At 35.8% G+C, this 16,198-nt stretch overlaps 1 long non-coding RNA gene across 4 annotated transcripts in view; it reads left to right on the forward strand.

Moving 5' to 3' along the window:
* Positions 1-16,198, forward strand: part of LOC124971357 (uncharacterized) — a 104,194-nt gene that overhangs the window by 40,299 nt on the left and 47,697 nt on the right. For all 4 annotated transcript variants that reach the window (XR_007106323.1, XR_007106326.1, XR_007106324.1 and 1 more), the window contains one exon: positions 13,620-13,733. This is a non-coding gene — a long non-coding RNA (uncharacterized LOC124971357). The remainder of the gene's footprint in view (positions 1-13,619; positions 13,734-16,198) is intronic.

The following is a 16,198-nucleotide window of genomic DNA, read 5'->3' on the forward strand; positions in this document are numbered from 1 at the left end:
AGCAAATTCAGGAAGCAAAAGATCATTTCAATAAAGAGTTAGAGATATTGAAAAAAAAACAAACAGAAATCCTTGAAATGAAGGAAACAACAAACCAAATTAAGAACTCCATAGAAAGCATAACCAATAGGATAGAACACCTGGAAGACAGAACTTCAGATATTGAAGACAAAATATTTAACCTCAAAAACAAAGTTGAACAAACAGAGAAGATGGTAAGAAATCATGAACAGAATCTCCAAGAACTATGGGATATCATGAAAAGGCCAAATTTGAGAATTATTGGGATTGAGGAAGGCTTAGAGAAACAAACCAAAGGAATGAACAATCTATTTGAAGAAATAATATCAGAAAATTTCCCAAATCTGAAGAATGAAATGGAAAATCAAGTCCAAGAGGCTTATAGGACTCCAAATACACAAAATTACAACAGACCCACACCAAGGCACATTATAATGAAAATACCTAGCATACAAAATAAAGACAGAATTTTAAAGGCGGTGAGAGAAAAGAACCAAATTACATTCAGGGGGAAACCAATACGGATATCAGATTTTTCAATCCAGACCCTAAAAGCTAGAAGGGCCTGGAACAACGTTTTTCAAGCTCTGAAAGAAAATGGATGCCAACCAAGAATCTTATACCCAGCAAAACTTACCTTCAAATTTGACGATGATATAAAATCCTTCCATGATAAACAAAAGCTAAAAGAATTTACAAAAAGAAAGCCAGCATTACAGAACATTCTCAGCAAAATATTTCATGAGGAAGAGATAAAAAACAAAGAAGAAAATCAGCAAAGGGAGGAATTATCTTAAAGGAACTGTCAAATAAAGGAGGAACCAAGATGTGTCAAAAATTTTAAATATGAACCAAATGACCGGGAATACAAATCATATCTCAATAATAACCTGAATGTTAATGGCCTGAATTCATTAATCAAAAGACATAGACTGGCAGATTGGATTAAAAAGAAAGATCCAACAATATGTTGCCTGCAAGAGACTCACCTCATAGAAAGAGATACCCGTAGACTTAAGGTGAAAGGATGGGGAAAAACATACCATGCACATGGACTCAGCAAAAAAGCTGGAGTATCCATCCTCATTTCAGATAATGTGGACTTCAAGCCAATGTTAGTCAGAAGGGATAAAGAAGGACATTTCATACTGCTTAAGGGAAGCATAAATCAGCAAGATATAACAATCATAAACATCTATGCCCCAAACAGTGGCTCATCCATGTATGTTAAACAAATCCTTCTCAATTTTAGAAACCAAATAGACCATAACACAATAATACTAGGTGATTTTAACACGCCTCTCTCACCATTGGACACATCTTCCAAATAAAAATTGAACAAAGAAACCATAGATCTCAATAACACAATCAATAATTTAGACTTAACAGACATTTATAGAACATCCAACCAAGAGCGAATACACTTTCTTCTCAGCAGCACATGGATCCTTCTCTAAAATAGACCATATATTATGCCACAAAGCTAATGTCAGCAAATACAAGAAGATAGAGACACTACCTTGTATTCTATCAGATCATAATGGATTGAAGTTAGAAATAAATGAAAGAGTAAAAAACAGAAACTACTCCAACACCTGGAGATTAAACAATATGCTATTATATGATGAATGGATAACAGAAGCTATTAGGAAGGAAATTAAAAAATTCTTAGAGGTAAACGAGAACAAAGAAACAACATATCAAAATCTCTGGGACACTATGAAAGCAGTACTTAGAGGAAGATTTATTTCATGGAGCGCATTTAATAAAAAAAGTAAACCTCAAAAAATAAACGACCTAACACTACAGCTCAAAGCCCTAGAAAAAGAAGAACAGACGAACACCAAAAGTAGTAGAAGACAGGAAATAGTTAAACTGAGAGACGAAATTGAAACAAAAGAAACAATACAAAAAATTGACAAAATAGTTGGTTCTTCGAAAAAATAAACAAAATTGATAAACCTTTAGCCACACTAACAAAGAGAAGACAAGAGAAAACCCAAATTACTAAAATTCGGAATGAACAAGGAAATATCACAACAGACAAGACTGAAATACAAAACATAATTAGAAGCTATTTGAAAACCTATACTCCAACAAAATAGAAAATTTCGAAGACATCAACAGGTTTCTAGAGACATATGAATTGCCTAAACTGAACGAGGAGGACATACACAATTTAAATAGACCAATTTCAAGTAATGAAATAGAAGTCATCAAAAGCCTACCAACAAAGAAAAGTCCAGGACCAGATAGGTTCTCAGCCGAGTTCTACAAAACCTTTAAAGAAGAGCTCATTCCAATACTTCTCAAAGTATTCCATAAAATAGAAGAGGAGGGAACCCTCCCAAACTCATTCTATGAAGCCAATATTACCCTGATACCTAAACCAGACAGAGACACATCGAGGAAAGAAAATTTCAGACCAATATCCTTAATGAACATCGACGCAAAAATTCTCAACAAAATTTTAGCAAATCGCATACAAAAACATATTAAAAAGATAGTGCTCCATGATCAAGTGGGTTTCATCCCAGGGATGCAAGGTTGGTTCAACATCAGGAAATCAATAAATGTAATTCACCATATCAATAGACTTAAGAATCACATGATTATTTCAGTAGATGCAGAGAAAGCATTTGATAAAATACAGCACCCCTTCATGCTCAAAACACTAGAAAAAATAGGGATAGTGGGAACATTCCTTAACATTGTAAAGGCCATCTACGCTAAGCCCATGGCTAATATCATTTTAAATGGTGAAAAACTGAAAGCATTCCCTCTAAAAACTGGAACAAGGTAGGGATGCCCTCTTTCACCACTTCTATTCAATATCGTCCTTGAAACTCTAGCCAGAGCAATTAGACAGACCAAAGAAATTAAAGGGATACGAATAGGAAAAGAAGAACTCAAACTATCCCTATTTGCTGATGATATGATTGTATACTTAGAGGAACCAAGAAATTCCACCAGAAAACTGTTAGATCTCATAAGTGAATTCAGTAAAGTAGCGGGATATAAGATCAATGCACATAAATCTAAGGCATTTTTATACATAAGCGATGAATCTTCAGAAAGAGAAATTAGGAAAACTACCCCATTCACAATAGCTTTGAAAAAAATAAAATACTTGGGAATCAATCTCACAAAAGAGGTGAAAGACCTCTACAATGAGAACTACAGAACACTAAAGAAAGAAATTAAAGAAAACCTTAGAAGATGGAAAGATCTCCCATGTTCTTGGATACGCAGAATTAATATTGTCAAAATGGCCATACTACCAAAAGTGCTATACAGATTCAATGCAATTCCAATTAAAATCCCAATGATGTACCTTACAGAAATAGAGCAAGCAATTATGAAATTCATCTGGAAGAATAAAAAACCCAGAATAGCTAAAGCAATCCTTGGCAGAAAGAGTGAAGCAGGGGGTATCGCAATACCAGATCTTCAACTCTACTACAAAGCAATAGTAACAAAAACGGCATGGTATTGGTATCAAAATAGAAAGGTGGATCAATGGTACAGAATAGAGGACACGGACACAAACCCAAATAAATACAATTTTCTCATACTAGACAAAGGGGCCAAAAATATGCAATGGAGAAAAGATAGCCTCTTCAACAAATGGTGCTGGGAGAATTGGAAATCCATATGCAACAGAATGAAACTAAACCCATATCTCTCACCATGCACGAAACTAAACTCAAAATGGATTAAGAATCTCGGAATCAGACCAGAGACCTTGCATCTTATAGAAGAAAAAGTAGGTCCAGAGCTTCAACATGTCGGCTTAGGACCAGACTTCCTCAACAGGACTCCCATAGCACAAGAAATAAAAGCAAGAATTAATAACTGGGATAGATTCAAACTAAAAAGTTTTCTCTCAGCAAAGGAAACTATCAGCAATGCAAAGAAAGAGCCTACAGAGTGGGAGAAAATCTTTGCCAATCATACTTCAGATAGAGCACTAATCTCCAGAATCTATAAAGAACTCAAAAAACTCTACACCAAGAATGCAAATAATCCAATCAACAAATGGGCTAAGGATATGAACAGACACTTCACAGAAGAAGATCTACAAGCAATCAACAAACATATGGAAAAATGTTCAACATCTCTAGTAATAAGAGAAATGCAAATCAAAACCACCCTAAGATTCCATCTCACCCCAATTAGAATGGCGATTATCAAGAATACAAGCAACAACAGGTGTTGGCGAGGATGTGGGGAGAAAGGTACACTCATACATTGCTGGTGGGGCTGCAAATTAGTGCAGCCACTCTGGAAAGCAGTATGGAGACTCCTTAAAAAACTTGGAATGGAATTACCATTTGACCCAGCTATCCCACTCCTTGGCCTATACCCAAAGGACTTTAAATCAGCATATTACAGAGATACAGCCACATCAATGTTCATAGCTGCTCAGTTCACAATAGCCAGATTGTGGAACTAACCTAGATGTCCTTCAATTGATGAATGGATAAAGAAACTGTGGTATATATATACAGTGGAATATTACTCAGCCATAAAGAATGATAAAATTATGGCATTTGCAGGCAAATGGATGAAACTGGAGAATATCATGCTAAGTGAGATAAGCCAATCTCAAAAATCCAAAGGAAGAATGATATCGCTAATAAGTGGATGATGACACATAATGGGGGGTGGGAGGGGTTAGTGTTGGGGTTGGAGTTGGGTTTAGGGAGGGGGGCAGGAATGGAGGAAGGAAGGACTGTATAGAGGGAAAAGAGGGGTGGGAGGGGTGGGGGGAAGGGCAAAAATAACAATGAATCAACCAACATTACCCTATGTAAATTTATGATTACACAAATGGTATGCCTTTACGCCATGTACAGGCAGAGAAACAACATGTATCCCATTTGTTTACAATAAAAAAAATAAGAAATAAAAGAAAAATAGACACAGAAAAATAGTTTCACAGCAGGGGCCTGGTGGGTAGAATAGGTTTTGGATCTATTCCCTAACAAAGAGTGAGTTTCCATGTGCTTTATTTAAATGGAAGCACATCAAAGGGATGTATTTTGAGAAAAGTTTTTTTAAGATAAACAAGAAGTGAGAGGCTGTGGGGAAATAGGCCTGATTAGAGACTTATCACTTGTGCAGTAATTCTTCCTTCTCTAGGCAGCTGGTGCCTCAAGGCTGTTTGGGCACTCTGGTATCTCTTTCCACCTCCGGGGAGTTGCGTTTGAACCTGGGGCTATCGGAACCAATAAATTCCATGGTATCACACAATTCTCTTTGAGCAGGACATTTCCAAGGCATCAAAGCAGTTTCAGAGTAGTGAGACGAAACCCAGATTTCTCTGGGGGTCACACCTCCACTTAACAGATGGCTCAGACAAGTCCACAATTTATTCACAGCTCCCAACAGGTGCCTTAGGAGAGTGAGCTTCAATTTTCTAAGTTTCATCCTTTCCCCAGTCAGCTGTAACATTTCCTGTTCAGATACTGAGTTTCTAGGACTCCGGATGACTGTTGGATTTTTCTTGCCTAGAATGGAGTCCATTTAAGATCATACACCATGGCAGGCCCTCTAACATCCATGTTGCTTCCTTTGGACATATCCTGTTGTGCAGGTCTGGAGATAGAGAGGGAAAGTGTGGGATGCACATATAGAACTGGACTGGCAATGTGAGACACAAACAGCCCCAAAACATATTTCATAATTTTATTATATATAGGCATAGGAGTAAGCTGGGAATGAAACTATGTATGAGTTTTTTCAGATGTATGTGAATTTTCCAGAGAGAACTGAGTTCACAGTCTTTATTGTTTCATAATCTGCTTTGAGGCAAAATTTTGTTTCTGTTTATAAAAGTGATACCTTTTCAGCAGAAATGACCTGGAAAAGATGGAGAATGATGCCACCTGGTGAAGGGAGTCAGAATAATAGGGATAAAAATGTCCAGCAGGAGGCTTGGACACAAGTAGGGAATTTGTGGACAGTGAAGGAGCTGCATTGATTTATTTGTACAGAGCAAAGATTTCTGGACTTTTCCACACATTGGTGGTGATCCTGCTATCTTTATGCCCACCCTGGGATCTTTCAAACTGGTATAAAAAGTCTAGCCCCTGAGTGAACTGAGTAGAATACTGTTCAAATTCATGTAAGTGTAATTGTTTTGAAGTATGGTTGAGACCTAGAAACACAGGGACACCCTCACACATAGATACACCATCATATAAATGTATTTGATCTGATTCTTTTTACATATAAAACAGTATACTGTGAACATGTTTCGAAATCACTGATTACATGGACCTCATATGTAATCAGTTCACAATTATATTCTTTTTAACATTTCAAACAATAACATTCTTATATTTAAAACAGTGTAGTTCTCATATTTAAAACCTGCATTTAAATTTATTAAATTAGTAAATATTTTAATGTGCAGTTTTCTCATGTACACGGGCATGGTTCTTGGTAAGTGGGTCTCTACACTATCATTTTTTGACTGAGTTTATGATTTCTTCATTTATGAAACTTTTTATCAATATTTTTGCCATACTACCAGTTAATTATTTTTGTTATTTAAGTAAGATCTGTGAAGCAGGGTTGGGGATGTAGTTCACTGGGAGAGCAACTGCCAAGCATGTGCCAGGGAAATAATTATCCAGAAATTTTTGATCCAGGTCTTGAGGACGTTCTGGTGACCTCTGTAGAGCCACCTTGATATAGAGGAGGAAGAAGACCTCACTAGAGTCATCAGACTCCTCAGAGAAGAATATGGACCTGGTTCCATGGGCAGGACTTATGAGAGCCTATAACCAGTCCCCTAATCTCTCTAATTAGTATGCTTTCTCAGTTGGTGATCTGAAGAGTAAAAGTGTTTTCTCTGGAAAAAAAAGACACAGATCCAAACAGATGCATTACATTTTTGAAAAAACAGTATTCATATTACAGTTACCATAGTGACCTTAATTGATTAGAGTGACCATTCTGACCTTGTTTTAGAGAGAGACCTGGAATGGCAGAACAAATACGCAATTGCCTTCAGGTGTTTGGATTCAGTAGTTTAGGAGATGGAGAGGTAACTGTAATCGTTGGTTTAGGTCCAGATCCTTATGAAATTTATGGTGACCTCTAGAACAACCTTACTGAAGAAGAGGCGAAGGCTTACTGGAATCATTAGAGCCTATGAAGTGAGTAGGTGAGACTGATGCCATGGGCAGGTCTTAAGGGAGTGTGTGGAATAGGATGCAGGGAGCCTAGATTGACTGGAATGGAGAGTGGGGGCCTCCCAGGAGAATAGACAGGGCTCTGACATAATGGATTGGACCCTCCATGGTGTGTTGTCTTGTAAGGGAAAAGATAAGAGGTTTGAGTCAAAATAATCAATTGTCCCAGGAGGCAATATTCACATCCTTACACTCTAAGATATGGGGAAAATGTGTTCCCCATATCCCACGATATCTCACATTCACGTATTGATTTTTATAATTTTATATATATATATATATATATGTATATATGTATATATAATTGGTGCCCTCTAAAGTGGTGAATGCCTGTGTGCTCAATTCTTTCCGTTTGCATCATCAATAAGTTCCCTCTATCATTGCCCTTTATAATTGCCAATGCTGGCCTCAAACTTGTGACATTCCTTCCTCAGGAATCCCATGTCCCTGGGATTACAGGGAGCACCACTGTGCTTGACATAATTTAAAAGTGCCTTTGTTTTAGTATATTTTTTGAAAAACAATAGTTTTAAATTTTTCTTCAAAAAGCAATCTGAAAGTGTTTTTTATTTCAATTGGTTATTTTATTATTTAAGACATGTGAAGCAAGGCTGGGGATGCAGTCCAGTAGTAGAGCAACTGAATCTGTTTTCATTTTTGTGTGGTCAATATATCTTGTCATTTCGGCTCAGCTCTGTTCTATTGTGTATACACACAAATAAAATATAGAATTTCCCTGTGTCATTTAGTATGTCATCTCTTTTATGTATTTTCTAGTGCCATGGCCTCATGCATGTTAAACATGTGCTCTACCACTGAGCTATACCCCTAGTCCCAGGTCATCTATGTTATTGGCACTCTATTTTAAAGTATTAAAATAATATTGTTCATTTTTAGGGGTTGCTTTTATATTAATTTTTTTTCATTTTGTCATACTGATCATCAAACCTCACACATGCTACACAATTGCTCTACCACTGAGCTATACCCCAAGTCCAAGGCCATTTGATTATCAGATTCAAAATCATTAGCAAATGTTTAGTATACATTAGCAAATGTTTTAGTCTATAAGATTCATATACAATCCTACAAAATAAATACACCTGCAAATATAATAAATGGGAGGAAATTCACACAGTGATATATTTTTCAAAATTAATAACTCGTTTCTTGAGTAATTATTACATCTGGAACTGGCTATGATTTCAGCAAGTTCTAAATTAATACACATCTTATTAAAAATCAGATTTAAAGTTTATGGAAACAATGTTTTGACATATTTTACATATACAAAAATTATAGAGTACAACAGATCCTTAAAACCTCATTTTGACATATAAAGTATTACATGTGCAGTTGAAATCCACAGTGAAATCTCCTCTGGGTGTATTAATCTCATTCTTGCCCAAGGTAAGCACTTTGCAGAATTGGAGTTTTTCATTTTTAGGACTTGTCTTTGTAGTTGTATTACATATATATGTGTATATATCTATGTGTGTGTGTGTGTGTGTGTGTATATATATAAACATATATACACACACATTTATACACCAGCATGTGAAATGTGGTACTGCTTTGTGGCATATTTTCATCTATGAATGTCTGATTACCTCATAGAAAATGAAGAAGAAAAAAACACATCAGAAGAATAAATTCATATTCCTATCTTAACAGTATGGTCTGCCATATATATATCCTTGTCATGTGTAACCTCTTTCAGATTTATTCAGTCTATCTTTTTACAACTTTCAAGACATATATGCTGTACAGAGCACTAATGAAATCTGCAGAATACTCTTAAAAACCTATTTATTAATTTGTATTTGTTTAATTGACAAATAATTGTGTATAATTTGTATTTGTTTAATTGACAAATAATTGTGTATAGTCATGAGATACAATTTCGATATACATATATATATATATATATACATATATATATATCAACCCCTTTTTTGTCCTTGGCTGGTTGAGGGATGAATCCTATATATACATTAACACATAATTCATGTACACTTAGGCAACTATATTTGTAAGCATTTCTATTAACATAATGACTTCTAAATGCTCTTGCTAATTTTTATTGCTAACATAGAAGAGAAAGCTCTATGTGAGAGGATCAAAAAGATAGATCTTTATGTTTTGAAGCTTCTGTATATACAGCTGGAAATACATGAACATAAAAAGGTTCCTCTCCAATTATGATCTTTTTTCAATAAAATTAAAAAATTTTTATTATGGTAAAATATCTATAATTTATAGTTACATATATTCACACACGCAGAGTTCTTTATTGCTAAAAATATACTAACCCAAATGTCCAAAGGTGAACACACAAATGTTTCCTATAACTGTGCAAACTACTGAACTAATTACAAAAGCCTCTTCACACACTTCTGTGTAATTTCTATTTTTTTTTGTCCTATTTAGTTATACATAGTAGCAGAATGTATTTTGATTCATTGTACACAAATGACATACAACTTTTCATTTCTCTGTACACCATGTAGAGTCACACCAATCGTCTAACCATACATGTGCATAGGGTAATGATGTCCATCTTATTCCACCTTCTTTTCCACCCTCCTGTCCCCTCCCCTCCCCTCATTCCCCTTTGCCCAATCCAAAGTTCCTCCAATTTTCCCTTACCCAACCCCCCATTATGTATCAGCATGCACTTATCAGAGAAAATATTTGGCCTTTGATTTTGGGGATTGGCTTATCTCACTTAGCATGATATTCTCCAACTCCATTCATTTACCTGCAAATGCCATAATTTTTTTTATTAACTTATTTATTTTAATTCATTGTAAACAAATGGGGTAAAACTTATTTCTCTGGTTGTACATGAAGAAGAGTCATACCATTTGTGTAATCATACATGTACAGAGGGGAATGATGTTTGTCTCAATCTGTTATTTTTCCCTTCCCCCCACCCCTCCCACCCTTCTTTCCTCTATATAATCCATCCTTCCTCCATTCTTGCCTCCCTCTCACCCCCCATTATGTATCATCATCCACTTATCAGAGAGATCATTGGGCCTTTGGGTTTTTGGGATTGGCTTATCTCACTTAGCATGATATTCTCCAACTTCATCCAATCTTGCAAATGCCATAATTTTATTCTTCTTTATGGCTGAGTAATATTCCATTGTGTATATATATCACAGTTTCTTTATCCATCCATCAATTGCAGGGCATTTAGTTTGGTTCCACAATATAGCTACTGTGAATTGAGCAGCTATGAACATTGATGTGGCTGTATCACTGTAGTATGCTGATTTTAAGTCCTTTGGGTATAAATGAGGAGTGGAATAGCTATGTCAAGTGGTGGTTCCATTCCAAGTTCTCTGAGGAATCTCCATACTGCTTTCCATGGTTGCACCAATTTGCAGCCCCACCAGCAAGTGTGTGGATGTACCCTTTTTCCCCATGTCCTCACCAACACGTATTGTTGCTTGTATTCTTAATAATTACCAGTCTGACTGGAGTAAGATGAAATCTTAGAGAAATGCAAGTAAAAACTAATTGCTAGAGATGTTGAACATTTGTTCATATATTTGTTGATCAATTGTATTTCTTCTTCTGTGAAGTGTCTCTTCAGTTCCTCAACCCATTTATTGATTGGGTTATTTGTATTTTTGGTGTTAATTTTTTTGAGTTCTTTATATATCCTAGAGATTAATGCTGTATGTGAGGTACATGTAGTAAGGATTTTTCTCCCATTCTGTAGTCTCTCTTCACATTAATAATAGTTTCCTTTGCTAAAAAGAAGCTTTTTAGTTTGAATCCATCACAATTATTGATTCTTGATTTTACTTCTTGTACTTGAGGAGACTTGTTAAGGAAGTCAGATGTTAATCCAACATTGTGAAGATTTGGGCCTACCAAAAAGAAAAGCCTAGGACCACACAGGTTCTCAGCCAAGTTCTAGAAGACCTTCAAAGAAGAATTAACACCAATACTCCTGAAATTATCCCATGAAATAGAAAAGGAGGGAACCCTTCCAACTCATTCTGTGAGGCTAATATCATCCTGATATCTAAATCAGACAAGGATATGTCAAGAAAAGAAAAATTCAGACCAATATCCTTGGATGAACATAGATGTACAAATTCTCAAAAAATTCTGGCAAATCGCATAAAAAACATATTTAAAACATAGTGCATCACGATCAATTGGGGTTCATCCCAGGGATGCAAGGTTGATTCAACTTATAGAAGTCAATAAATGTAGTTCATCACATCAGTAGACTTAAAATAAGAAGCAGATGATTGTATCAATAGATGAAGAAAAAGCATTTGACATAATACATCACCCCTTCAGCTGGGGTTGTGGCTTAGTGGTAGAGTGCCTGCCTAGCATGTGTGAGACCCTGGGTTCAATCCTTAGAATCACATAAAAATGAAATAAAGTGATTGTGTCCACATACAACTAAAAGTACACATATTAAAAAATACAGCACCCCTTCACGTTCAAATCACTAGAAAAACTAGGGATAGTAGGAACATACCTCAACATTGTTAAAGCTATGTATGCTAAGCCCAAGGCCAACATCATTCTAAATGGAGAAAAATTGAAAGCATTCCCTCTAAAAACTGGAACAAGACAGGGATGCCCTTTGTTTTAGCACTTCTATTCAATATTGTCCCTGAAACTATAGCCAGACCAGATAGATGAAAGAAATTAAATAGGAAAAGAACTCAAATTATCACTATTTGCTGATGACATGATTCTATATTTAGAGGATCCCAGACATTCCACTTCTGAAACTAATAAATTAATTCCGCAAAAATAGCAGGATATAAAATCAACAGTAATAAATCAAATGTATTCCTATATATCAATGATGAATCCAAGAAAGAGAAATTAGGAAAACTACACCATTCACAATAGCCTAAAAAATAAAATACTTGAGAATCAATCTAACAAAAGAGATGAAAGACTTCTACAATGAAAACTACAGAACACTAAAAAAAGAAATTTAAGAAAATAATGGAAATGGTAAGACTTCCCATTCTCCTGGATAGGCAGAATTAATATTGTCAAAATGACCATACTATCAAAAGTGTTAAATACATTTGATGTGATTCCTATTAAAATCCCAATGAAATTCTCCATAGAACTAGAAAAAACATTCATGAAATTCATTTGGAAAAATAAGAGACCCAGAATAGCCAAAGCAATCCATAGCAAGAAGAGTGAAGCAGGAGGCAGCACACCACCAGACCTTAAACCATACCACAGAGCTATGGTAACAAAAACTGCATGGTATTGGCACCACAGTAGGCAGGAGGACCAATGGTACAGAATAGAGTACACAGAGACAAACCCACATAAATAGAGTTATCTCATACTAGACAAAGGCCATAAACATTCATTGGAGAAAAGATAGGCTCTTCAACAAATGGTGCTGGGAAAACTAGAAATCCATATATGCAGCAAAATGAAATTAGACCCTTATATCTCATCCTGCACGAAACTCAAAGTGTATCAAAGACTTAGGCACTAGAAGAGAGACCATGAACCTAGTAGAAGAAAAAGAAGGCCCAATTATGATCTTTGAAATGCAGCTTTTCTCTTCATACACGCATCTTTCCAGGAAAAAATTTCTATGATTGCATTTTAAAGTTTCAACAAAATTTCAGGTATTTTTCCCCTTTCACTGGGTTTTTCTCTGTGTGGATGCCCCAAAATTTCCTTAATATCAAAGTACTCAAATTTTAGTTTCTTTACCTGTTTTTCTATGAGAAATAATAGTATAACACACTGTACCACTACATACACGCAGAGATACCACATAATATGTATACATATATACACCTATACAACTATATTTGTAAGCATTACTATTAACATAAATGACTTCTAAATACTCTTACTTATTTATAGTCCTAACATGGAAGCATGAAAGTACCTATTTCTCTACACACAAGAGATAATGGGAATCACTGCTAATCTGATAGTGAAAGGATCTTGTATCATTATTGTTATTATGACTTGTTTTTCTACCTTCATGGAAGTAAAATAGTCAATGTTCACAACACTTTGTTATTTACAGTGCTTTGATAGTCCCTGTTGTCATCACTGTGTGTATGGAATTTTCAATATGTATACTGTTAAAGGGTACAGATGTTTACAAGGTGAGATCAATATGTTCTATTTCAGACCAGCATACTGACTTGGAGAATTCTAGTATGACAAAAGATCTTGCTTTCTATAGGAGCATGCAGTCTGTATGTGTGTGAGAGAGAGAGAACACAAGAGCACATGTGCATGAGCAAGAGAGAATGTGTGTGTGTGTGCACACATATATGTGGTAACAACCACATTTCCTAGTCTTCTTTTAGCCCCATGATGGCTTTGCATCACATTTGGCCTCTCTATATTCAGGTCCAGAAGTGAAGGAAAGGAATTCTCAGCATGGCATCCTTCATTCCATCCTGAAGAATGACTTCTAAAAAAGAAATTGTTGGTACAAAGGGTGTGCACCTTTGGAGCCCTCTAGTAAGTACTACCATTTTGTCATTCATAAAGGTGGTCCTGTCTAGCCTGCCCAAGACTATAGAGAAGTAAAGAAAGCAGAAATGCTGATAGTCTGTCACAGAGGTCAGGCCTTGGACCCTTTAGAGAACCCACTATCAAACCAGTGCTGCAGGTCGAAGTGATAAGTAAATTGGCTTTTACACAAATGAGCAAACCAAAGGAGCATGGGTGGTGTCTGGGAGGGGAGACCATCATTTCTTGGAGTTACACAGTCCATACAGTCAACGGGGTAGGAAGCAGCCACAGTATAATTTATATTCATGTTTATCAAATACATGTACATAGAAAAACTTGATAAGACAAAAGCTTGAGGGGGTGGGTTGTAGCTCTGTGGTAGAACACTTTTGCCTGGCATGTGTGAGGCCCTGAGTTCAATCCTCAGCACCTCATATAAATAAATAAATAGAACAAAATATTCATTAACAACTAAAGATGTTTTTAAAAAGGAAAAAAAACTTGAATGTTATTGTTACATAACAGAATCTCAAGCCAGTATTGTATTTTTAACAGCTTTCTTGCAATATAATTTGAAAACAATACAATTACCCATTTACCCATTTTAAGGACTTGATGTCTTTTAGTATATGTATAGAGTTGAGCAACTGAGTTTTAGATATTTCCATCACCCTAAAATGTGGCATTGTGCTCAGTGCAGTTAAACCTTGATCCTAACCTCAGCCACAGGAAATACATGTTTGTGTCCCTGGATTTGTCTACAAATGCCTATTGTAGACATTTCATGTGAATAGAACCACACAATATTTGATCTGAGAACATTAACTAGAAAAGGCAAGGTGCAAATGAAGATGATTACTGTGACTGCACTTTTGGAAAATGCTGTTTGTGTGTTAATATGCTCATGTACAACTAACCTATAGTGTTACATCTACAGAGCATGCACCATTTTACTGACAGCAGACCCCTTTGGTTCAGAGATAGGTGTCAGGCCAATGAGAGATGCAGTTTAATTGCAATTCATAAATGTTTCTTTGTATTGTATGAAATTTTGTATCCAGAAATACAAATATTTCGGATAAAAAATATAAAAAAAAATACATGTACATAGATTGATAAAAGTAAGGTGCAAATATACTTTGTGAAAATATTCATTCTACTTAGTTTCATGGGGAAAGTGAGATAGATGGAAAAATGGAATTGACTGTGTATGTGTGCCTGTAGCTCCTCTATCTCTAACACCTCAAGTAATCAGTTCTTATAACTAGAGCCTTGTCAACAACCCCTACTATGTCTTGAAGATAGACTTCTAAAAGGAAAATTACTAGTGCAAAATGTGTGGACCTTTTGATAAATTCGTCAGTCTGACACTCATAAAGATAATGTCACTTAGACTCCCCACATAGAGTCCTGTGAGAGAGACTGTAGAGGATTGTAATTAAATAAATAAATAAATAAATAAATAAATAATACTGATAACATGTCACAGAGTGGTGGGTCCTGGAGTCTCTTGTGGACCTAGATTCCAGACACTACTGTAGTTGGAAGATATGGAAGTGATCACATGAAAATTGACTTTTGCACACAAGGGCAACATGAGCTAGCCCTAGGGATGGCAAGTGGGAGAAAAGGTCCTTGCTCAGAGAAGCACAGGACATAGAGTCATTTCAGGCCTGGAATGTAGATACAGTTTCATATTGAAGGAGTTGGGAATATTCCATTTGGGCATTTTTTTTAATTAAGCAGACTTGAAAAGCAGCAGATTCAAGAAGATTATTCTGATCTCTTCTTTGTTTTTTTTTTCCTTTCTTACTTGGAATTGAACTTAGAACTTAGGCTTGCTTTGCTACGGAACTATACTCCCAGTCCTTTTAGTTTTTATTTTGAGACAGGGTCTCACTAAGTTGCTGAGGCTGCCTTTGAACTTCTGATCCTCCTGCCTCGCCTTTCCAAGTTGCTGGGATTACAGATTTGTGCCACACAAAGCCTGGCTCTTTTCTGTTTCTTAAAAGCAGGAGGGGAAATTATCACATGAAAGACAGTTTTCCTCTACCAAAAGGGATAACATTCTTGTCCTCGAGGACAAGATGTCCAAAATGAAAGAATTCTGTACAGACCTTGTTAGAATAACTCTTAAGTTTTCTCACATAATTTACCTGTCTCTTTAACAACTTAATATCCTATTGTTTGTTTCAGTATATAATAGCTGACTCTGTCTCTTTGGATCTTCATTTCTTTATGAAGGCCCCTTTGCCATGGAAAAGCTGCATTAAATAATTACTATTCTTTTCTCCTGTTGATGTGTCTTATGTCAATATAATTCTCAAGTTCAGCTGAAAAGAACTAAACTTCCCTACAATATACTTTCAAATTCATAGGAAACATGTGCATCAAGGCCTTTTTATGAAAAAGTTTGGCTGTTACTATGGTACAAGAGAAGCCCATGCCAGTATCACATTTTTAGCAGCTTT

This window comes from Sciurus carolinensis, chromosome X (genome assembly GCF_902686445.1).
Source record: "Sciurus carolinensis chromosome X, mSciCar1.2, whole genome shotgun sequence".
NCBI lineage: Eukaryota > Metazoa > Chordata > Mammalia > Rodentia > Sciuridae > Sciurus > Sciurus carolinensis.